The following is a 25,425-nucleotide window of genomic DNA, read 5'->3' as shown; positions in this document are numbered from 1 at the left end:
TAACAGTTTAGCGTTGGAAATCCAAAATGGCAGGCACAATAAACCTCTGTGGAAGACACAGGGCTAGGGTATGGAAAATTCCATCACTAATAGGGAATGATGCAGAATTTCTCTCACGACCTCAAGGGGAGGAGCTAAGGCTAAAGATGATGTCATAGGGAGGAGCTCTACCCAAGGTGGCATCAAGGGGAGGAGCTTTGCTATCTAAAAATAGGATGATGTAATGGGGAGGAGCTAGACAGAAATAGCAATTATGCTAATCTCTGAAAACTGATTGACTGAGTCAGGCTAATTATCTATGCTAATGAGCAGGCCTTGGGAAAGCAACCATTGCGGAGCTGCATGAATATTGTGGACACACAAGAGCTGAAGAACAGAAGATTCCAAGAAGTAGCTACCTGCAGAAACAACAGCAGTTGGACCTTCTGGAGGGCAGCAGCTTCTAAGGCAGTTACAAAACAGCTAACGCCCCTCCTGCAGCAGTTCTGGCAGATAATTCCATAACCCTAAAAGAAACAGCAGTAACTATCTTTCCCCAGGCACGGATATCCTCATCTTTAACATTGACAGAGCAGAAGGACCCTCAGACGAGACAGAGGGATTCTGGGTGTCAATGTAAGTCTGATTTTTTTATTTGTCTCTTGTTAAGGAGTGCCTGAGTGTGTTTGTTACTGAAGCCGAATGTCTGTTTTCGAGTGAGATGCACCCCACCCATTCTGTGATGGCTGATCACCACTCACAGGATGTTAGCGTTAAGTAAATATTTGTATTAAATCTGTAACATTGTAATGATCCCTCGTATAGGTGTAAAGGTCATTATATTACATTATATTAAGTATGGTCCCAGATTATAACATTAAAACTGGGTATGCTGGGTCTCCAGATGCCTATTACATTCTAACTGCTATATGGTCTGTATATATCCTGTGTATTATGTGTCTTTTATTTTGTTGTGCCACTTTATTATATGATTTTTAAATGGAAATCTATTGTGTTTTACTATGCTCTATGTACTTTTCCTTTCTTCCTTTATTAGATATATTATAACTATTCAATTTTTTTAAATAAATATTATTTTGTTTTCGAAAAACTACTGCTTGTGTGTCCATCCTTGAGCGGAAGGCTGTATCCATGTCCTTTCAGGGTTAGCAAGATTAGCTTGCTCTGGGGAGCCCTCTGCGGGTCAGAAACAAGCTCCTGGTAACACCCTGGCAGTTCGTCTAGGGCGGACCACTACCTGATTACCTCTTTAAATAAAGAAAATTGCATAGTCTTAGGCAAACCATTCTTGGAATGCCTGAGGTCCAAATTTTGGCATAACAAGGACTGGAAGTAAACTGAATATTGTTGTGATTTTTGGTGTGTCTGTCTGTCACATAGTCAGCTTGCTGGGAAGATAGATTGGAATGCTCAGTGGCACTGTGTGTGACTGTGTGTGACCATGGTAAGACTGTTATAGTGCTTTAGGAGTTCACGCTTGTTACTGGATTGGAAACCGAATGATAGAACATAAACCAGTTTGCAGTTTTTGCCCTGCCCTCAGGCTGCTCTGAGGTTGGCACTCATGGTCCCAAGTCACTGCAGACAGCACAACAATCTCTTCCAAAAATGTTGTTATTTATGATAACTGGATATTCTTGATATCTGTAAATGTTGTTGAAGGAAGTTGTAAATAATAAAGTTAAAATCTTCACCAATCTCTTGAACCATTTGGTCTCAAGCGCTATTGTTTTTACCGAGTGCCCCAGTTTTTTGCCCATGTGCTAGGAATATAATAATAGGCTACTGTTCTCCACTGCCGTCAGATACTCTTAGGGCTCATTGTCCTTGGTAAATAATTAAGACACTAATGATGGACATTGTATATCAAACATTTTTGCTCATGTGACAGACTACCTAAGAGTTTTATTAATATTAGCACATAAAATATATAACAAAATATGTCCTTTAGATCTGTTTCTCACTATATACCAAGGAAGAAAAATATATTAAAAAGAAGAATGGATGCAGAATTAATGGTTTTCAATTTGGCTTTCATTAAAGTTTGAAATCATTATGAGAATCAAATGGTAGTTTCAAGATTTAACATTAATTTAACATATTAATACATATCAAAGGTACTTTCCCTAGTGTCTAACCTCTCTTTTTTGGTCCTCTGATTTTCTTTGATGCCTATCTGTGAATGTGGTTGGATTGATCCATCCTGCAGTCAGTTCCATTGGTGATGGGCATGTCATATTAAGGACTGCTTTTCCTTCAACAACATACTTTAATTTTTTTTATGGGACTGTAAGGATTTATTTGAAGTTTTGAAACACTATACAGAATGTAGATGCCTTTAGTTTAGTGCATACTTTTAGCAGACATCCCATGTTGATAACGTTAGTGGATTTATTTTACCTACACTACATTTTGTCAGCATTGCATCTAGTAAAAGCTTAAAAAGCTTAAATTATGTTCCCTTTCAAATCCAACTTTAAGAGGACTTTCATAAAAAGTTAATTACCTTTTTGAGTTGATTGATTTAAACAACCAATAATCTTGCCTTGCCCCTAAGTTTTGATAGTTTTATTAATCTGCAGGAGTTTGTACAAATAGTACTTGGCCATATTTTTCTCCTCCTCATGGATCCACGGGATTATGCTGGGGCACGTGTGGGCAAACTACGGCCTGCAGGCCGGATCTGACCCCTCAGGGCTTTGGATCCGGCTCACGGCGCCTCCTGCACCCCAACCCCTTGCCCTGAGCCCCCTCCCGCACTCCGCACCCCTCCTGCACCTCTGCCCTGAGCCCCCTCCTGCACTTCACACCCCTCCTGCGCCCAACCCCCTTCCCTGAGCCCCTTCATGCATCCTGCACCCCTCCTCTGCTGCAATCCCTTTCCCTGAGCCCCTCACACACCCCAACCCCCTGCTCTGGCCCTGCATACTATTTCCCCACCCAGATGTGGCCCTCGGCCCAAAAAGTTTGCCCACCCCTGTGCTAGGGCTTCAGTTCTCGAATAGTCTCTGGGAGGACCGTTTCAGTGAGCCAGACCCCTTAGGGTCTCACTCTTCCTCCAGGGTAAGCCATGCAGCTTCACCACCTCCTTGGGCTGGACCTCTGGTCAAGGGCACCAGAATCTCTTTAAAGTGAGTGATGGGACAAGGCCAAAGTGGTGGAGGAATCCCCCTCATTACCCTTGGGTCCTTCTGCCTCTCCCCACATTCTTCTGAGCTCCCTTCCATGTCTTCGCACCCCAAGCCACCCTGTTCCTTGCCTTTTGACCACAGTACGCCCCTGACAATGGTGCCCACCTGTAAGGCAAGCCCTGTGTTCACCTTATTTCCCAGCTCCACTGCCTTCATGGATTGGCATCAGGATACACATGTCAAAATTAAAACTCCGAGGCTCAGAGTGGAGTACGGTCTAAACAGCAGGCTACTAGCATTAAGATATACATTCCTCCTCTGTTGGCCAAGATTCATGCTCTCAGTATATTAGGATGCACCCAACAGGGCCATAACGACAGATTCATATTCAAGAGACAAGGTGGGTGACGTAATATCTTTTATTGGTCCAGCTTCTGTTGGTGAGAGAGACACACTTTCAAGCTTACAGACTGAAGAAGAACTCTGTGTAAGCCCAGAAGCTTGTCTTTCTCACCATCAGAAGTTGCTGCAATAAAACATATTACCTTGTCCACCTTGTCTCTCTAATATCCTGGGACCAACAGGGCTACAACAACACTGCATACAAAAGTAAAGGATTCATGTTAACAGTCCAAAGTGATTATCACAACAGGGCACTATTTTCAGGATTCATATTCCTAGCATACTGTTATCATTACACCAGGGAACTAGCTCTACCAGCGCAATGAGATAATATAGCCCTGTGTGCGTGCCAAAAATTCACAGTACAAGCACACTGGGATCCACACAGCAGGACAGCAGTGTCAGAATGCATGCTCGCAGTATGGTGGGGATACACTCAGGGATTGAGCGTAAGGCTTCATCTAAACACAAGGGCATCTGAAAACAGCAGTAATACCAGCAAGATCTGAATTTTTGGATCAGTAGGTGTTGCATATCAGGGCCATAGGTGCCGACTCTGTGGGTGCTCTGGGGCTGAAGCACCCACAGTGAAAAATTGGTGGGTGCTCTGCATCCACTGGCAGCTCCCTGCCCCTGCCCCAGCTCACCTTTGCCTCCGCTCTGCCTCCTCCCCTGAGTGCGCCACCATGTCCTGCTTCTCCCCTCTCCCTTCCTCCCAGCGCTTGTGCTGTAAAATAGCTGTTTCGCATAGCAAGCCTGGGGGCGGGAGGAGGGGGAATGTGGTGCGCTTTGGGAAGGAGGTGGGGCTGGAGCGGGGATTTTGGGAGGGGTCCAATAGGGGCAGGGAGGGGCAGAGTGGGGCAGGACTTTAGGGCAGGGGTGGAGTCGAGGCGGGGCCAGAGGCACGAGTGGCCACCGGCGCAGAAAAAAGTTGGCGCCTGTGATCAGGGTATTAATTCACAGTCCCAGTGCAATGGGATTCAGGCACCAGGCCTTTAGTACCAGAATTTGTACTTTCAGAATTGTGGGATGGAATTCTAGACGTTACAAGGGAAAAAGCACTCCCGGCTCAGTCTGTCTCCCTGCCAATGCAGGGCTGATCCTTACTGCATGTTTTGTCCAGTTTCCTTTTAAAAGTCCCAAGCCTTGGAGTTTCTTCTAGCTCTTCCCTTGGGAGACTGTTCCACACACTAAGGCAGAGATCATACTTTCAGGCAAGTTTCCCCTGATAGCTTTGAGTTTTCCCTTCCCTGCCCCATCTCCTTCCCTCCCCCCTCATCCTTTCCCCCTTCCCCATTGCCTATTCTCCTCACCCCTGCAAGAGGCAGTGACCCAGATGCTGGTGGTGAGGGGCTCTGGGGGAAAAGAGGCACAGTGTGGGAAGGACAGAGCCCCCCACCCTGGCAGAGCAGAGCAGCTCCATGCTCACAGAAATCCGAGGGGGAGGGGAGTGGCAGTGACTCAGCATATACCCTCCACACACACCACATCTTGCCTGTCTTTGGGGAGCCAGTGCCCCCCAAACTGCATCCATGGACACTGCAGAGGGTAACCCCACCCAGCCCCAGCCAGGCTCCCTCTGTCTGGAACGGGACTTACCTGCTGCCTGTGGAGCTGGGCCAGAAACTGCAGTTCCACCTGGAGCCTGCCCATGAGATGCAGGTAGGAGGCAGGGTGTCCCAGCGCTCGTTGTCCTCACCAATCCCTACAGCAGTTTCTTTTGTTAAAAAGTGGGGCGGTCATGGCACCCTTTCCCCTCCGTTCTAGCACCCCTACCTCTGGTCCTTTAGCACTCCTGCTTCACACTGTGAGCTCCATTCAGCCAGTCCCACTGAGGCAGACCCTTGAGGGAGATGTGTACAATCTTAGGGAGTGACACATTCCACCACATTCTGCAGTTCACATTCACACTGTGTTGTCATAACAGAAAAGTTTAGTTGTCAACTGGAACACAGCATAGGAAGTCCTTAGTTAGCACAGAGAAAAGAAAGCTACAGCAGAGTTCCTTCTGGTTAACCCAGAGCCCCAGCCAAGCTGTAGCAAAACCCTTGGCTCCTGCTCTGTCCCTCTGTCTGCTCTTTATCCAAGTTCCTGGATCAGTCCCACCTGGCCCCTCCTCAGTTCTTTGTTCCCCAGCTAGTCAAACATGGCTGGCTTCCTTTGGAGGGAATGGGCTATCCATGGTTTTTAGTAGCTAGGTACCAAATGTCCCAGGGATTGGATTTGCCATTGTCTTCATGGATTCTCCATTGCCCTGGGCTCCAAACCCATGACAGCAAGGTATCAGTTACACCTGGAACTCTGGGCGTCTTCAGAGAGCAAACAGACCTTTCTCACCACCTGGCTAACAATGCAGCATCTAGAGGAAACTGAGATACACACAATAGTCATACAAAATATTACAGAAAATTCCTGCTTCACCACATAAGCCCCTTAGGAAAAGGCCTATGGCTGAACAGATGTAGTAGTGAGTAGATACTGATTGCTACATCTGCAAAATTTTTAAAGCTATGACATGAAGCTTAAAACACCCAACTTAGGTCCCAAATCTGTGCAAGGAAGCATATGTGGGTGCAGCGGTCACCTGCATGATGCTCATTGCAGGATTAGGGCCTATGTTTGGTGCCCCATGAAGAGAGGGAGAGGAATTACATGCTATTAGAGGAATGCCATGAGCTTCATTCTTCCCCATTTGAAGTCAATAGCAAAGCTCCTCATGTGTAGAATGGTAACAAGAGCAAGCCCAAAGTGCATCAGCAAGAGCTGGACATGCAGCAGGAGGTCTGTCCCTGAGAGACATTTAAAGAAGAAAAAATACGATTGACTTCTGCTTTCAGTGTCCTGAAGGGTTTTAAAACAAAACAGAATCTGGAGACAAGTCAGAGGATATTGGTCATATTTTCCATCCAATTCAAAGGGTTAGTGTACTTTGCAGGAAAATCCTCCTCAGAGGAATTTATCTTTAACTTTGCCTTAAGAACATAATTCCAAGAGTCACCACAGAACTTTGATTATCAAATTCTTCCCAGATCTCAGGGCCTGATAATGATCCCATTTGTGGTGTTTAGTGATCATGCAGTGCTTAAGGAGCTTACAAAAGATCTGTTTTATTTTTTGTCTAGTTCCAACTGGTTGTGCGTAACAAGAGCTTCTTAGTGCTCCACCCAGACTCCTTCTGGGAAGCACAGCCCTTAAAAAACAGTCCCCAATACCACACCATGGTTTTTAGTGGATATTGAGTGCATTTAGTCCATGAATCAGGTCGTTTAGATTAATACGCTCACAAGGCCAAAGAACGTAACATGAAATCAATGAGAAAATACTGGCTTGAATAGGATGACGGTGGCCCACTCTAATGACTTGTCTGTGCCTCAGATAGCAGCAATGTATAAAGCTTGAATAAATAAACCTTTTTTTTTTTTAGTTTCTGATTTTCTAAAATGTTCATGTATATGAATTCAGGTGTGAGTGAGCACACATACATCCGAATGACATTACTTTTGGTAAAAAAAAAAAAAGCCTTTGTTTACTTTTAAGAGCTCTTAATATCCCAAACTAAGAATGTTTTAAGGAATCAAAAACTAAACAAAAATAGGATAATTTCTTCAATTTTTATATGATTAATATCTGATGCATAAGAAAAGCCAGTGTAGACAGTGGGCCAGGCCATTCCTAGAGAATCTCCATTTGGCCCAATATTTTCAAATTTATTTAAAGTTATGTATTTTGGCCTTGATTCAGTTTGCAGAAAAATAAAGTGCCACAGGGAAGAGAAAACATAAAACTCAGCAGTGAATTATGAGCATCTCTATATTCATTCTATAGAAGGATTGTGATTTTCTGACAGCATTCTTTGAAAAAGATCTTAGAGTCTTACTGTCCAACTTTTAGTACTTCCCCTTCAGAATAAATGAGATTGTAAGAACTGTTAATGAGTATGGTATATCTTCTTAAAACAGACGGTCAATCATAAGCAAAACAAAAAAAAAAAAACCCCAAAACACACAAACATCTTTTAATATCCTTACAGTCATTACTAGTTGAAAAACAAAAAAATATACACAGGAGCATTTCATTCTGCACTTAGAAAGGGTTGGACACCTTTAAAGTATACATAAACTGTTTTTAAAAGACTTTTTCAATCTGCAGCACTCAGAGGAATAATCTGTATCTGTCTGCAAAAAATAGTGAGATTTATCTCCCTAGCAACTCTGCTCTTTTGCCTTCCTAGAAGTAGCCTTCATTTATCTTAAATGAGGCTGAGTGGATGCTGTTAGGACAAGGGCGGCTTATTCCTCTTACCCTCTATTAAACCATTTGTAAGGATGGTCAGAATCACAGAAGTTATAGATGGAAATGACCTTTTAGGTCATCTAGTCTATCTCCCTGGCAATGAAAGGGAATGGATCTAAACCTGTAAAACCTTAGGCACAAGTAGTCCTTACTTACATCCACTGATGTACATTTAGCTAAAGGCATAAGTAAGAGTTACTCACTTGAGTAAAGATTTACAGGACCAGTATCTTGTTACCTTCTGTACATTTTCTAGTGTTTAATGCTAATATATACTGAGCAGTTTGGTACAGCAGAAGAAATTAAACGTAGCTGGTAGAAAAATGATATTTTGACCCTGCCATCCTCAGATGAAGTCTGTCAGATAGTGAATGAAATAATGTTCTATAGAGAAGGTGTTTGGTAAATTTATATCATCCAGTCTTCACCTAGCTGAGTGCACCCCAAAGAGGTCAGCCCATAACGAGGGCTAGCACTACAAGCTTCAGATAGCTTTCAAAAGATATCTTTAATAGACAACTTTTATTCTGAAAGATTTTCCCTTTCTGCCTACTATTTTATATGTGAGTTTTCAATGTGTGGGCAAAAGAGGGCGAATGCATTCTCCTGATATTCTCTTTGGTGTATTCTAAGGGATGGGGTGTGTGTAATCTGTGTGTGTAGTGTGAAATGGAGAGATTGAAAGCCTCATTCATTCCCTCTTGGAACAGATAGCTATCAATGAAGATTTAAGCTGTATAATTATGCCACTATTATCTAGTTTTTCCAAAATTATAGAAATAAGTATAAAACTTTTCAGTGAGTGATTATATTTTTATACTTCTCTATGTTTGAGTTTCTATGTTTTCCCCAATTCTAAAAAAATTTTTTTAAGTGTATTAAAATTTCTAGTAAAATACAGCATTCCACTTACATTGTCTCTCAGGTTACATCTACACTACCCGCTGTATCAGCAGGTAGCAATCGATTTATCAGGGATCGATTTATTGCATGTAATGTAGACGCAATAAATCGATCCCCGATCACTCTCCCGTTGACTGCTGAACTCCAGCTCGGTGAGAGGCGGAAGCAAAGTTGAAGGGGGAGCCATGGTGTGCCGTGAGGACGGGAAGTAAGTAATTTTACTTCAATCTAAGATATGTCGACTTCAGCTACGCTATTCTCATAGCTGAAGTTGTGTATCTTAGATCGATCCCCCTGCCAGTGTAGACCAGGCCTTAGAGATTACATGCCATTTGATAGCTTGATGGCAGACTGTTCAAAGGAGGCCCTTTAAGTGTGGAGTTGTCTTTTGAGATTTAAATGTAGCCCTTTATTCCTCCTTTACAATGAATTAAGAAGATCTGGAAGAAATTCAGGTCTTGCCTAGCTTGGAAGACCCGATGGCTGCATCTGCACATAACAATTTTTGAAATATTTTTTCCAGAGCTACCACCAGTTCACATGAGCCACTGATAGTGTTGATGGGTACCTAGTGCAGACGAGGTTCTGGCAGCTTCCAGCATTCCACTGTATTAGTTAAATCCTTGCTGGCTCCTCCTCCACCCACCCGCCCACTTGATAGGTCCCACTTTCTCCTGTGGTGATTTCCCCCTCTATTGTTTCCCTTCTCCTCTTTAACGTCTCCCATCCAACTATACATTCATCTCCCCTAACTGGTTCCTACTCTCACATACTGTGTGTGGGTGGGGAAAAATAGAAAGGGCAGTAACAACAGGTATTGTTGTGGGGGAATGAGTGGAGAGGGCTCTGCTGCTTCCAAGCTCTGTGGTGACTTGGAGAGGGCTTCCTTGGACAAGGAGAGATTTCAATCTAAGGTTTCAAAGTGTGCTTTGTTATTGGGAGGCTGGAGGCATGGGGGTGTTTTTGAATTTCTCAGGGTGTATGATATATAAATGAAAGCTTCACGGGCTTCCACTTTAGTCTTTGCCCGTGTCTGCCTGTCAGATCCTACAAACATACAGCAGATTCAATGCCATTTGTCTGTTTGGCAATTTTTACTCTTCTGTTTTTTAACTTGGCAAGACGTTTGGAGGACTTTATCCTCGGCTTTTGTTACTGCAAAGTAAGTTTGAGATTTATGTTTCTGATAGTTTGAAGTGTGCAGAAGGAATATGAAGTGGGTACGCCTGGAAAGGGTAATGAAGATGTAACAAAGTTTAATTTTACTTATTGTGCCCCAGCACCTGAGGTTTAGAAGACCCACCATATTTATTTTATTGATTTGGATTTTAATCACACACATAAAAAAGAATGCCTGTCCTGGGCTCTGGGTGCCCTTCTCATCATATAAAAAGGCATTGTATGATCATTAAGAACTAAAGAAGTAGCACGTTCCTCATATGCACATCCTTCTACATATAGCCACAGGTAGCAATACAAACCATACAAACTAAACCAAAATCTCCACTTCTTCAAATTCTTTCCCCTTAGCCCATTCCAAAATCCTGCTCAAAGAGATGGACTATATAGTGTGCCCTGAAGATGAATTCATTTCCTACCATGAATTTATTCTGTAGTCAAAGGGCCTCACAGAGAATGCTCTGAGCTGGTCTATCTTATGTGAGATAGCTATTTATGTTCTGCATTACTGGACCAAAGTTGTCCTTCAGTATATCTTTCAGACTGGAGTTCAACTCCATCCCTTGGCAATTCATGTTTGTATTCTTTCAATTTAGTTTCCAATTGTTAAGTAATGCTGAGGGGCTGTGAAACAGGAAGAACCTTGGTTTTGGACCAAATTATTTTATATCCCAAGATCTGACTTAAATCAGATATCACATAAACCATTATTTTTGGTTTGGCTGCAGTAAATTTTTTTATAAACAGCAGGATAGCATCAGCAAATACTGATAATTTAATACCAGGAACTTCAGTTCTAATGCCTGATATCATATGCCTGTTTTGTTTTGAATAAGTGAAGATTACAGAGTTGGGAGCCAGTAAAAAAAAGGGTATGAGAAAGAGGAGATTATACTTGTATGCCTCCCTTAAAGAGGAGCACGTTATGTCATTTGTACATATTAAAGCTAAAGGATGTCATGTATTGTTTTAATGATACTATATTTCTAAATTTAATCTTAATTCCCTAAAGGAACACTGAAAGGAAATACCATTTGATTCCATTTTCAGACTAGCCTTGTATTAATGTTGATATAACTATTATGAGTAGTGATATTTTCAGAATGTTTATGAACCTCATTCCATTTCAACATGATGGAAAATACAGTAAGTACAATGGAAGAACAGTAAGAACCTCAGCTTTTTTATATATATTGCTGTTATGACAAGTGGAATAACCTAGTAAGCCTTGGTAACTGGTTAATTCAGTCAAAATGGACCCAGAGCACTACTTCAAGTCCAACTTCCCCCAAAACTCCAAATTTTGAAGGAATTCATATTAAAACCCCAGATCCAAACATGTCAGTCTTTCTGGATTGCATCATTAAGTTGGAGGAGCCTATTTCTGAGTCATGCACAAAATGGTACAGATAAAAACTCTTTTGAATTTCCACCTTTCAAAATGACAGAAGACTTCAAAACTGTCAATGAACCCAAATCATTACAAATTCTACCTGGAACCCCAAACACTAGAGTGACTCCCAAACTAAACAATAATTCCTCAGCACCATTGCTGTGTTTACACAGTCTCTTGGATTGTCATGTATGTTTCTGTATCACTTCTGACTTTCTAAACACTCAGTTATAAGACACTGAGAGCAAAACACCTCTAGATTTGTCCCTCATCTCTGCAGAGGCTACTTGTCTTATGCTTTACACTGTATTTTAAAAGATCATTTTGCCAATATCAACAAATTGTTTAAAAGAAGCAGATATGAATTTCATCACTGATGTACACTTACTGTTTTAAAATAAAGTAAACAGGGTCTGAATGAGCTCTCCCCTGACATCTAGTGATGAACCAGGGGAAAAGCCCTCAAGAGCAGACTATATTTGCACAGACACACCTACTCTTCCTGGGAGATCAGCAGACAAAGCCCTGTTGCCAATCTGATCTGCTTTGGCTGTTCGGAGTTAACATTCACTTTAGTACTGAATACAGGGATAACAAAATGTTGTTATTCTTATTGTATGAGTAAAGGGCAGCAGAACAGTACCTAACATGCCTGATTGAGGGGGTCATCCTAGCTGCAACCTCACTTGCTAAGCAGGGATAGTGATGCCAAATTGAGGTAAATTCAGAGGGGTTGTGGACAGGGTTCCTACCTGGTGAGAAGCCATTTGATTCCCTCTTCCACTCCAGCATTAAAAGACAGAGATGACTAGACTCATTTGAGATTCATGGTTCTTTCTCTGTGATCACTAATAGCTGAATTTACTGAGAAGCTTGTCTAAGGGGGCTGAACAATAGACCTGGTAAGAAAAGAAGACAATATTGTGGTGAAAAGGCAATGCAGAAGAAGGAGCAACAGTAGCAGAGTGGTTCCCCCTACCCAGTGAAATCATTAAAGAGCTGAGTTAATCGAGAACTGGACTAAGTTGTGGAACCTCAGAACAGAGCATGGCCGCTGTGCGGCTATGACAACAGCAATGACGAGCAGCAGCAGAGACACATAGGAGAAGAGGTGGAAGTGTCATTCAAACACCTTCCCTCAGGGGCAGGTGGGAAACCCACATGAATGCATCCCTGAACTCTGGGGACACTGCTCACTTTGGACAACAAACTGTGAGTGGGGTGCAGTGGTGAGAAACGGGGAGTCGCAATGTGCTACAGAGACATTCGTCTCTTGGACTTTCCCACCATCAGGTGGGAAACCGAGAAAAAGGACACTGCCCAAGATACGGTAAGGTGGGTGTGTTACTTATGGATTGCGTACTTTCAAGTCTTTGTTGTAGTGTTTTCCCACATTTAATGCTGTGGTTTCTTCTTTTAATAGTTTTTTTTATATTTCTTTATATATATATTTTTATATTTCTTCTAATACGTTTTACACCCAGAACCAGTGCTTGCGAGTGGGGAAATATTGCCTCTTAGAGGTATCCAGGGGTGATGTTTAGTTTTTCCAGATTACTGGGAAGGGTTTCAAGCTGGTTGTATTTTGTATGACTTTGAGGAATCCCGAGATATTGGATGCAGTCCTTGCTGCTGTGTGCATCAACTGGCCAAACAGCTACAGTAATCTAAACCTTCTAGATAAAAAGTATAGGCAAAAGAGCATTCAGGCCAATATCTTAATCTTTCTAGGGTATGTTAACTTACTTTTTTTCTTAAAAAAGAAATCACAGAAATATTTTTTGCATTATAACAGGCAAATAAATATTTCTCAGAATACATTTAATTTAAAAAATGATTATGCAGGAAACAAATGTAATTACCTAGGTAATGACAAGTATGTAAGGCACTGAAGGTCCCATACACCTGTTTAATCAAAAGTAGACATTCTATCTGCAGTGCTGCTTCATAATATATGAGGATAAAATGAAATAGGAAAAGCAACTTCTAACTAATAAGTTCCACTGTGAGAGGTTATAATAATGCCTACTTACTGGTGTTTATTATTAACTTCCTGCTGCAATGAAATGTTCAGTATAATACACGAGACTGTATCCATTGCACTACTTGATATTTGACTTCTAAGGTTTCTGATCCCATACTTGTTGAAGTTGATAGGCACATCTCCACTGATTTATATAGGAGTTGAACAAGCTCTAATTCAGCTGGACACCATCTCGTGTTGTTGAATGCTACAGTTAATCATTTATTACTCCCCCACCACCACATTTTTAATAGTTTAAAATGACATTGTGAAAATATCATTACAACACTGGCAGAGTGGGAGCTACTATAGAGGGCACATACTTGCTATTTGAAATGTCTGGAAGCAAATCCCCATAACTTTGCAAAGTTTTGGTTTAAGAGAGAAACATTAGAATCCTCAGAGTTTCAAGAGGGATTCCAAGGACCCACTCTGAGGTAAATGGATTTGTGTACTGAGCTCTGTACTTTATTACTGACTTGGAGAATAGCACATAGAACTTATCATGTCTGGAAGACACCTTCTTTCTGTCAGGGAACTTAAGTAATGAGGTTCACAGGTCTGATCTCTGAAAGAACTAGTTCAACATTTGTTGGTGCTCAAGCCTATGTTTTGTGAAGCCTGATTTAAAGGAATGCATACTTTTTAACTTGTAAGTATCCTTACCCATCCCCACATTTTTCCATCTAGAAAGTGAGTCCATGAGAACCACTTACACAATAAAATAATTAGACAGTAAAAAACAATCAATAACTCAAGGCAAAGTGGTGAGCTGCAGTGTTGAGGCTTGTGATGGGGTGTGTATCCCACACAGGTCCTGAATGGCTAAGGTGGGCCAGAGAAGACAATTAACATGCCAGGCTGCACCTGGAGGGAGAACCAGGATTAACTGATCATGAAGCCTAGCTAGGCAGGAGTAGGCTGGTTGGTATAAAGAGAGGAAGTTTTAGCAGAAAGGGGATGTACAGAGAGAGTCTATTATCACTCTGGGAATAGAATGGGATGGTGAGAGAGAGTTTGAGGAAGCCCTGAGGTCCTAGCCAGACTAGGAGAAGGCTGGGAAGAGAAAGGGGCTGGAGGGGAAGGGAGCATCCCTAGGGTGAGAGAAGGGTAGGACTGGGTAAGGGCCTTGAGTAGGGAGTTAAGCCCTGTGAAAGAAGGTCAAGGCTAGGAAAGCTGGAATATAGAAGAAGGCTGGAACAAAGGGGGAAAGGAACAATAGAAGAGCTGGCAGAGAGAAGCTGAGACTGTGCATGCAGGGAGAGGACTTCTGAAGTTGGCTGGGGAGAAGAGAGACTCCAGAGAAGAAGATTTTAAGGTCAGTGGCTCAGGAGGAGCTGGGTCTCCTGTGAGGCAGCCCTGTGTGACAGAGTGAGGAGGAACTCTACAGAGCCGGGGAGAGGATTGATGACTGTACGGAGGTTGTTGGGGTATGTGTGCATGCGTGATGGCAATTGTTTTGGGGTGTGAAGGGAAGGTTAAGAGATTTGTTTCTTTTGAGTTGGGATGCTCCTTCCCTGGAAGAGGGCTGAACTCTGTGACTTGGCTGGAGGGCTGAGCCAAGAAAGACTCAGTGAAAAGCAGCTAGACAGCAAGAGGTATTGGAGATGAGGGCTGCTTGCAGCATTACAGGATTACAGCATTACAGGAGGTGCTAAATATAGTATTTTACCAGGCTATTATTCTAACAAAAGTGGATTGAAATAAGGAAGAGAATTAATCAGTAACAATACTTGTGTCCTATAGTATTCTTCATCAGTAGATCTCAGATCATCTTACAAAGAATGTCAGTAATATTTACCCCCATTTTACACGCTGGGAAACTGAGGCACAGAGTGGTGAAATGACTTGCCCAAGATCACTAATAGGCTAGGGACAGGGCTGGGAATAGAAGCTATCCTGAGTCCAGGCCAGTTTCTTGTCCACTGGGCAATGTTGCCTCCCAGTATAAATGGCATCACACTGCAAAGACTCACTTATATGTAATGCTTCACTAAATTTATCATCAAGATGTCTTTGCTGAAAGAAAATTTGATTTATGTGGAAAAATCCTGTTTTCAAATAGTTTTCTAATCAGATGCTCCACAGTGCAATTTTGCTTTCCATTTGCTGTCAAATTATTTTTGTTCAAAATATTAAGCAGATGAAGGAAAATAATCCTCCAGGAGGCCTTCAAAATGCCAGCAACTGGCAAGGGGAACCAAATCATTTCAATTGCTTAAGACAAACACCACCTCTGTAAACCAAGGAATAGAGTCCAAGCAGAGAATCTGTGCCTGAAGTTATTCTATCTGTAATAGTTCAGTTTTTTTTCTAACATAAATGTCCCAATGCTCTGCTCAGCTTCATTTTAAATGGTGATGGTTTCCAAGGTGTCAGCCTGAGGAGTGGGGGAGACACCTTAGCTCCAGAGCCTTTGAAGAGACCTAGGACATCTATGAACATGTACCTGGCTTTCTGCAAATACTGGGGGATCCATGAGCTTTGGGCTAGCCACACAGAAGCGTCATCCTCTTTATACTCTTCCTGTGGACTTGACCATGGAAATGAGTGATGTGGCCTGATCCAGTTTTGTCTCTGTGAGTTACTGATTCTTGCAACACTCGTACAGGCAGACTCTTACTAACTACAATGAGAGCTTGTGTAAGTGTAAGGGTTGGGATGTGTAAATATCCCCCTGTGGGACAGCTTAAATTAGGAACCTTGAACTTCACATGTTGAATTAAAGAACTAAGAACTGGTTGGTAGCTTTCGAAAGACAAAGAGAAGTTTTGGTGCGTGTAGCTTATTTTGCGTGTTGTTCTGTGCTCATCTATTTCTACTGAGGAATTGCTCAGGGAATTTATTGCCGCTATGCAGATGGCTAGTTTATGACAGAGTTTCAGGAGTCACTAATTTTGTTTTTGTTGACCATGAATTGAAATTAATTACTTAGAGTACATATAAATGAGGTAAGTTGGTAGCCATATCATTTTAAATACATATGAAAAATTAAGGATTGTATTCTGTTCTTGGAAGTTGAGGGGACTTTTATTTTAATAGGATATTGTTTCAAATGATTTTGCTGGTAGAAGCCTTTTCAGCCAAGGAAGAGTAATGAGTGGAGATCATTGATTTGAATACGAATGGACAAGAGAGACAGACAATAAAGCAACACAGTGTAGCATAGACCTTAGAATTATACATCTAAGTCTTGATTGTCATCTCATGAATGTCAATCTTGCAGCCTTCTTTTGGAGGTGTAATCATTGTTAAGCCTATGATTTAGTAAAAATCATGGACAGGTCACTGGCATGAATTTTTGTTTATTGCCTGTGACCTATCCAAGACTTATACTATAAATACTGACTGAATTCTAGAGGGCAGTGGTGCTGCTGGAGCTGGTGGGGGGTGTGGCCTGGGGGGGCTGCAGCTGGGGCCGGTGAAACAACTGCTGCTCTGGCCATCCCAGGGACTGCTGTCAGGGGTCGACCATTGCTCAGGCGGTGCCCAAGGCTGCCTAAGTAGTGGCCAGTGTGGCTGGCTTCAGAGCCGCTCCAGCAGTGGGTGATGTGGCTGTCCCTGGGGTCACCTGAGCAGCTGGGGTCAGCCACACTGGTTGCTGCAGAAGTCACAGAGGTTGCAGAAAGTCACGGAATCCATGACTTCCGCGACCTCTATGACAGACATGGAGCCCTAATAATTGTGCCTGGACTCTTGCACCTGTAGTGAATTATTGCTGCAAATATTAAACTACTTGATTTATGGATAACTACTCTCCTACTTCATAGGATAAAATTATAAGTATTTGGGAAATGGTATTATCTCTGTTACAGAGAGTGACTATAGACTGTGTGACCTCCAAAGAAATCTGTATTACAAATGTATGAATTTGTTCTATATTTTTATCCAACTGGAATTAACTGCCACAAACGTCCTCTTTTTCCTGTGAACAGCTACCTACATGCCTCTGGCATGATCTTATCATAGTCCACATTGTAAGCAGAGTTGACAGAAATACGAAGGGCAGATCTTTAAGAACGACTTCCGCTCCCTCAACTCCCTCAACATATATCTCTTGTGCACCAGGCAGAAACAGCTATTTTATACTGAATAGGACTTCTCTCAGGCATTTTGATTAGGTTTTTTCTAGGCCTGTCAGTTAATTGCAGTTAACTCATGTGATTAACTCAAAAAAAATTAATCGTGATTAATCACACTGTTAAACAATAGAATACCAATTGAAATTTATTAAGTATTTTTCTACATTTTCAAATATATCAATTTCAGTTACATCACAGAATACAAAGTGTAGAGTGTTCACTTTATATTTTTATTACAAATATTTATGCTGTAAAAATGATAAATGAAATAGTATTTTTTAATTTACCTAATACAAGTACTGTTGTGCAATCTCTTTATCATGAAAGTGCAACTTACAAATGTAGATTTTTTTTTTACATAACTGCACTCAAAAACAAACCAGTGTAAAACTTTAGCGCCTACAAGTCCACTCTGTCCTACTTCTTGTTCAGCCAATCGCTAAGAGAAACAAGTTTGTTTACATTTACGGGAGGTAATGCTGCCCTCTTCTTATTTACAATGTCACCTGAAAGTGAGAACAGGAGTTTGCATGACACTGTTGTAGCTTGTGTTGCAAGATATTTACATGCCAGATGCGCTAAAGATTCATATGCCTCCTCATGCTTTGGTCATTGCTCCAGTGGACATGCTTCTATGCTGATGACAATCATTTAAAAAAAATGTGTTAATTAAATTTGTGACTGAACACCTTGGGGGAGAATTGTATGTCTCCTCCTCTGTTTTACTTCCATTCTGCCATATATTTCATGTTATAGCAGTCTAGGATGATGACCCAGCACATGTTCGTTTTAAGGACACTTTCACTACAAATTTGACAAAATGCAAAGAAGATGCCAATGTGAAATTTCTAAAGATAGCTACAGCACTTGACCCAAGGTTTAAGAATCTGAAGTCACAAGTGCCTTCCAAAATCTGAGAGGGATAAGGTGTGGAGCATGCTTTCAGAAGTCTAAAATGGTAACAGTTTGATGCAGAAACTACAGAACCCTAAACACCCCCGCCAAAAAAAAATCAATCTTCTGCAAGTGACATTTGACTCAGATGATGAAAATGAACAGCCGTCAGTCCACATTGCTTTGGATTGTTACTGAGCAGAACCCATCATCAGTATGGACGCATGTCCTCTAGAATGGTGGTTGAAGCATCAAGGTTCATAATCTTTAGTGCATCTGCCATGTAAATATTGTGCAGCGTTGCCTACAACAGTGCCATGCAAATGCTTGTTCTCACTTTCAGGTGACATAAACAAGAAGCAGGCAGCATTGTCTTCTGCAAATATAAACAAACCTGTTTGTCTGAGCGATTGGCTAAACAAGAAGTAGGACTGATTGGACTTGTAGGCTCTAAAATTTGACCTTGTAGAAAATGTGGAAAACATCTAAAATATTTAAATAAATGGTATTCTATTATTTAACAGTGTGGTTAATCACAATTAATTTTTTTAATCGCTTGACAGCCCTAGTTTTTTCACCTCCTATACTTTAAACACTTTCTATTATTATTTTATTATTATTAAATAGACACGCCAGAAATTACATGCTAATGCCAATTTCAAATGTGACATTATGTTTAGCATAATTGCACAAAAGTCAGGAAATTAAAAGTTAGATTTAATTAACTTTTCTTTCTTGTGCTTGTATTATAATCCAAACTTTTTATTTTTTTTACATAGCCACACAGCTGGGGTGGTGTGCTGCAGTTGGCAAAGAGGAGTTTTGGAAGAGATCTAAACTCTCATTCTTCAGAGCATGAAGCAATCATTAGCTGATGAAGGTTAGGAACAAATTTCCATGTGGGAAGTTTATTGTGTAGTTGCATATTGCAGCTTAAACCTTCCTCTGAAGTTACTGGTGTTGGCTGTTGACAGAGGCAGGATATTGCTCCTCTTAGGAAAATAATGGACTGCAATACCAAAGAGCACTCTTTCTCCTTTATTAAATAGGTACAAATACAGCATGTGATGTTGTGACCCTTCCCAGGGATACCTAGGGTTGTGAGGCACTTTGCTACCACTTGCCCTTTGTGTGAGGAAGCCTTGTCTATGCCTGCTAGAGACCAGTTCTCCAATGGTCGCATGCAACACAAACATTCCCTTCTAGGCCCATGCCTCGACTCGGGTGACAAGTTTTAATTTAAGTTTTGGAATCTAATATTTTCCATCTCTCTCAAACTAGTTTCTGTGCAAACATTCTGAGGTGATTAGAATGACCTGTACTGGCTCTTGGTAGAGACCTGAAATGCCACTCTTTGGGGAAGTTATGCAGATATCAGACATAGGGATCCTATACACCCCCTCAGCCAGTTGGCATCTACAAGTCACAGATGTCTCCTCTTAAGCTGAATTGATTCTGACCCTCTACGATTATAAATAAATGTGAATGTACAGTTATGTTTAAAATCTGTTTTTTCTCCATAATGTTTGCACATACCCGATATACTGGAGCTGTCACAAACTCATCTTTTCTTCCACTTCTATGTCTCATCTGCACTCTATTCTGTTGTGCTTTTGGATTCCATTGGCCATAAATGCCCCTATCCTGCAATGAGCTCCACATGGGTGGATTCTATACTGTTCCACGTAGTGGTAGGGATCCACAAATATATTATAATATTGAGGCCTAACATTAGCCCCCCAAATGCATTGTAGACCCATATCACTTATTTGTTTAGTTTAAATCCATGTGACTTTCAGGCAAATTGGAAGATACTCACTGCAGCCCTACAAGTATCTTGTAAACTCTTTAACAGTTTTAGGTTCATCAGACAATACAAATAAAATGTCAAAGCTTTCCCAGTTTATAATATCTTCAAAGGGCCAGATCCTCAGCTGGTGTAAATTAGGACAGTTCCTTTCACTTCAACACTGGAAGTATTCTTGGGGTAGAACTGGTCTCTGGTAGCAACAGACTCCTATTTGTATGAAGTTATTTCTTTGCTCAAACAGCAGGTGCAGGATGTATTCCCTTTTCTGTTCGTTTGACTGTGTTCCACACATTGAGTAGTGATGTACTTGTGTGCCAACTTTGTGCCTTCAGCTGAATGTGCAGGGGACTTGCCTATTAGACTTGCCAGATCTTCAGATTATCTGGGAACAATTTATAAAGATGCTTTAGGCATAATACATCTACCACATAATTAAAAGTGATGGCACTATAGTACCAATCTCTTTATAATATGATGTATTAGTACTATAATAGCAATCCATTTTTTTTAAGCTTTCAATACTTCCATCTAAAGAGCTTTAGGGTCAGATCAAAGGCATTCTACACAGCCTTCTGACTTGAAGTATATATTTGACTTTCCAGGCCTGACCCAAGAGGATCAGAGGAAGATGGAAGGACTTGGTTTGCTGGCCCGCACAAGAGTATCTACGTGTTTGCTGACATCCAAACAAGAAGGAACTGAAAGAGTTTCCTCCCTGCTACTTTGGAAATAAATGATCTGCAGTCCTCCTTGTACCTAATGTATCTCCACTTACCACTCCAGAGCCTGTCTAACATTGTAACCACTCAGCTCCCGGCCATCCTGTTGCTGCTTTTCATGCTAGTTTACCTCTGTTTTTCTCATAAACTGTGGTCAGTTGAAGCTTTTCCCCATTCCAATTTCTGACTGCTCTACTACTTGATCACCTCGTTAGTAACTTGCTTGGGCTGCAGAAAGACTTGACCAGCTCTTCACACAGATCTCAGCTGCAGGGTGTGGTCAACTTTCAACCATGACTCTGAGTAGAACTAACCAAAGCACAGAATACTCTTAGCATTGATTGTCACCCATTAGCCACCTACTCTGCCTGATCTTATTTAATAAAGGCCTCCTTGAATTGATTGCTACCTGCTCATTTAATGTTAATTCTTTTAAATTTACAGGGCTTCACTTGAGTAAGTGGTCTTAGCTTTTTACACTTCCCTGGCATCATACCATTGTGGAATGAATGTTTTCAAATGTAGAAAATGTAAAAGAAAACATCTAATAGTGTCCTCTATTGCATCTTGCTAACTACTATTTTCTTAACTTTTAGCATTCACTCCACTGGATCCGTCTGTAACAGGCTTCCTTCCCATGTACCCTAATCCTGAATCCATCCATTCTATACCTCTTCTTCTGACGTAGGTAACCTTTGAAGTGCAGTTCCACATTTTACATGGAAAAGTGATTATAAAAAGGCATAGTGGGTTCTTGTGTTTTTATTTTTATTTTGGTCTCACAGTGACTCCTGATCAGTTTACAAATAAAAGATGTGTATAAGTGCATGTCTGTGATCTGAAAGTCAGTATGTTTCTTTCTGATACATTATCAATAAAGATTGGGCAGGCCAAATTTTGTCCTTAGTTATGTCCATGCAATTCCACTGCTTTCAAAATAGTTTCATGGGTATAACTGATGGCAGGATTTGGTCCTACAATTAAATATCAACAGACCTTTCTCCCATAACACTACAGAGCTTGCAGGACTAAACAATGGTAAAAGCTTATTAGTCTGTTAGGGTAGTTTTATCAGCTAGGGATCTGTCCTGCCAGTCATGCCTTTTAGGTCACACCCCTTTTGGCATGGGCTGTAAGGCAAAGGGGATAGGAGCTGCAATGCCACTGTTACATCATTTGAGGCCCCCCCCCAACATGCTGTAAAAACTCCATGGCCTACCTGTGCCACAGCAACTGTTTTTCTGCATGGAATTAGGGGGTAGCAAGCAGGACAACTGCCCAGGGCCCCACGCCAGAGGGGGCCCCTTGAATCTAAGTTGCTCAGGCTTTGGCTTCAGCCCCGAGTGGCAGGGCTCAGGGACCTGGGATTCAGCCTCATGTGGTGGGGCTTCATCTTTCTGCCCTAGACCTCAGGGATTCTAATGCTGGCCCTGCTTGGGGGCCCCCCTGAAACCTGCCCGTGGCCCCCCCAGGGGGCCGCAGGCCCCTGGTTGAGAACCATTGTGTTAGATAATCCTCAGGGAGCTGGATCTGCTGCTTTTATGGTGGCTTTGGACACCGAGCTGGTGCAAAGTGGCCACAGCAGGAATCAGGATCTGGCGCAAAATGGTGACAGACAATTGACAATTTGTAAAGATAAGAGAGCTCTCAAGAGCCTGTGCTGGTGTGCAAATATTTGAGTGTATTCAAGATTGTCAGACCTTTCACATTGCTCTGATCTTGGGGCCTTAACTTTGATTTCCCGTCTGTAACTGCATAAAGGGCCAGTAGAAGCCACATGTTGCTTCTGCTGAAGTCAGTGTCAAAACTATCACTGAATTCAAGAGCACAGGGTCCGGCCTGAGGAATTAATTAGCAGCCAGTTTGAACCCTCTAATAGCACAAACAACTGACCTGATACATAAAAGGAAACAGATTTTTAAAAAGGAAGGGAACAAATTAGAGTCTCTATTTTAATCTCGCTGGAACACACTATACTTTCTGTTCAAGCTTTTTGTTCCAGAAAAATTTGATTTCAGTAGAAAAATTCAATTTTAGTCCAAGACTCTAATCAGAGTTTCCACAATAAAACTTAATTTCTCTGTTACTGCCAATTGTTATCTTTCAGTCAGCTTCAACATCTTCACTACTAAAATAATCTTTTGCTTATTTTCACCTAGGAAAAAATACAATTTAATTTACAATGTCCCCCAAAATTGCATATTCTAAAGGACAATGTCATCTGCAGGCATAAATGTGGAGTTTAGTGCTCCTTCTCATGCTGTTAACCATTTTATTGCCTTAAGACTTACAGCTGTTACCCTGTGAAGATTTGTTATTTAATATAAGCATCGTCTTTTTTTTAAAGCTCCATGTCTGAAATAATATAACCTTTGGTTACAGGGGAATAGCAGAGGAGGTGTATATTAAACAGAAGTCTCTCACTAGAGATCCTTAGTACACTGCAGTCCTGCTGATCAAAGACCAAATCCCAAGAATTGCTAAGACCTTGCAGAACCTCTTCAGCTCCAGCTGAGTTCAATTTGAGCTGCAGATGTTCAACACTTTTTGAGATTTGGCTCCTGGCAACAGTTTAAATAAACAAAACAAAACTCCAACACTAACACAGATTATCTCAGTAAGTACCATCCATTAAAACAGCGTTAATTGTAAACATAAATAACATCCTCTAACCGCTTTTGTTCTAATGCCATGCCAGTTCTGGAATTTATGTCCATAGCAAACACATTACAACGCAAAAAATACTCACCCAAACCAAGAGTAAACTGGCCAGCCAAGTAGCATATTCCTTGTCGCAGATTTATCAGCCAGGTTTTCTGAGTGTTTATATTCAAAATATTGTTTCCATAAATATTTTTTCAAATTTTTATTTGTACCGTGATAACCTTGAGGGCAAGATGCAGCTTGGAGTCTTTCCATTGACTTTAATGAGAACTGGATTAAGCCCAGAGACCCCAAGTTTGACTGGGGTCCTCCTGTGCTAGGTGCTGTACCAACCTATAGTAGGAGATAGCCCCTGTCCTGAGAAGTTTACAAAGTCTGCTCGTTACTGTGTATCTTAAACAGTTATTTTAATAAATGGATAACAAGAAGCCTGAGGGTGGAAAAATTCTTCCAACGAATTGGTTAGAAAATAAAGGCCTGATCCTGCACTTTGTAGAGTCACTGACAAAACACCCCTTGACTTCAGCGGTACAGGATTAGGGATCCTGATTCTGACTCATGCTTTTGTGTGCTCTTTCAATACAAATAATAAATAATATGAATAATATAATCCAGATTTGGAGGGCTGCACGGAATTATAGACTTTTCAGCAGAAATAGGGACAAATGCCAAGGACCAGTTATGATGAATATGTGTATATTGTAATGTAGATTTCATTAGCAAAAAGAAAATGGAGGCAAGAAGTATGGGTAAGGGGTTTTACTCTTTTTATTCTTGTTTAGCATCTTAGCTGGAAGAATGATCCTGTCCACATGAATGAGCTGTGATATATATTACATTTCTTGAGGTCTCTTTTGATTTATATGTATTTCTTACTCTCTCTATTGCTTTGTGGAATGAAACATTTTATGAAATATCATAGGGGAATCACTGCAGCATTTTACGTACATTTCATAATAGAATGGAATTTATGACTGAATTCTGGTATCAGGAAATTATCAATAGGACCTATGCTAGTGGCTGGGAGAGAGAATCCTGCCCTAAACCCAGGGACGGGATGGAATATCTGTTCAGCCCTAAGCAGTCCCTACTTAAACAGAATAGGAGTACTTGTGGCACCTTAGAGACTAACAAATTTATTTGAGCGTAAGCTTTCGTGGGTTACAACCCACTTCATCAGATGCACAGAATGAAACATATAGTAAGAGTATATATATATACATACAGAAAAGATGCCATACCAGCTCTAAGAGGCTAATTAATTAAGATGATCTATTATCAGCAGGAAAAAAACTTTAATAGTGATAATCAAGATGGTTAGTTACAGACAGTTGACAAGAGGTTAAGGATAGTTGTAACAAGGAAAGAGATTCAAGTAGTGTAATGACTCAGCCATTCCCAGTCCCTATTTAAGCCAGAGTGAATGGTATCTAATTTGTAAATCAATTCAAGCTCAGCATTTTCTCATTGGAGAGTGTTTTTGAAGTCTTTCTGTTGCAAAATTGCCACCTTCGGGTCTGTTGCTGAGTGGCCAGAGAGGTTGAAGTGTTCTCCCACTGGTTTTTGAGTGTTATGATTCCTGATGCCAGATTTGTGTCCGTTTATTCTTTTGTGTAGAGACTGTCTGTTTTGGCCAATGTACATGGCAGAGGGGCATTGCTGGCACATGATAGCATATATCACATTGGTAGTTGTGCAGGTGAATGAGCCCCTGATGGTATGGCTGATGTGATTAGGTCCAGTGATGGTGTCACTTGAATAGATATGTGGACAGAGTTGGCATCGGGCTCTGTTGCAAGGGTAGGTTCCTGGGTTAGTGTTTTTGTTCAGTGATGTGTGGTTGCTGGTGAGTATTTGCTTCAGGTTAGGGGGCTGTCTGTAAGCAAGGACTGGTCTGTCTCCCAAGATCTGTGAGAGTGAGAGATCATCTTT

The 25,425-nt window shown here is 41.3% G+C and overlaps 1 long non-coding RNA gene across 1 annotated transcript; it reads left to right on the top strand.

Moving 5' to 3' along the window:
- Positions 1–335: 335 nt before the first annotated feature.
- LOC115656531 lies at positions 336–21,175 on the top strand. Its single transcript, XR_004001689.1, has 3 exons — positions 336–615; positions 19,080–19,180; positions 20,713–21,175. It is a non-coding gene; the product is annotated as an uncharacterized LOC115656531 (long non-coding RNA).
- Positions 21,176–25,425: the final 4,250 nt, after the last annotated feature.

The sequence above is a fragment of the Gopherus evgoodei genome, chromosome 8 (assembly GCF_007399415.2).
Source record: "Gopherus evgoodei ecotype Sinaloan lineage chromosome 8, rGopEvg1_v1.p, whole genome shotgun sequence".
Taxonomy (NCBI): Eukaryota; Metazoa; Chordata; order Testudines; family Testudinidae; genus Gopherus; species Gopherus evgoodei.
Note: the sequence above shows the minus strand (reverse complement) of the source record. Positions and strands in the feature narration are given on the sequence as shown.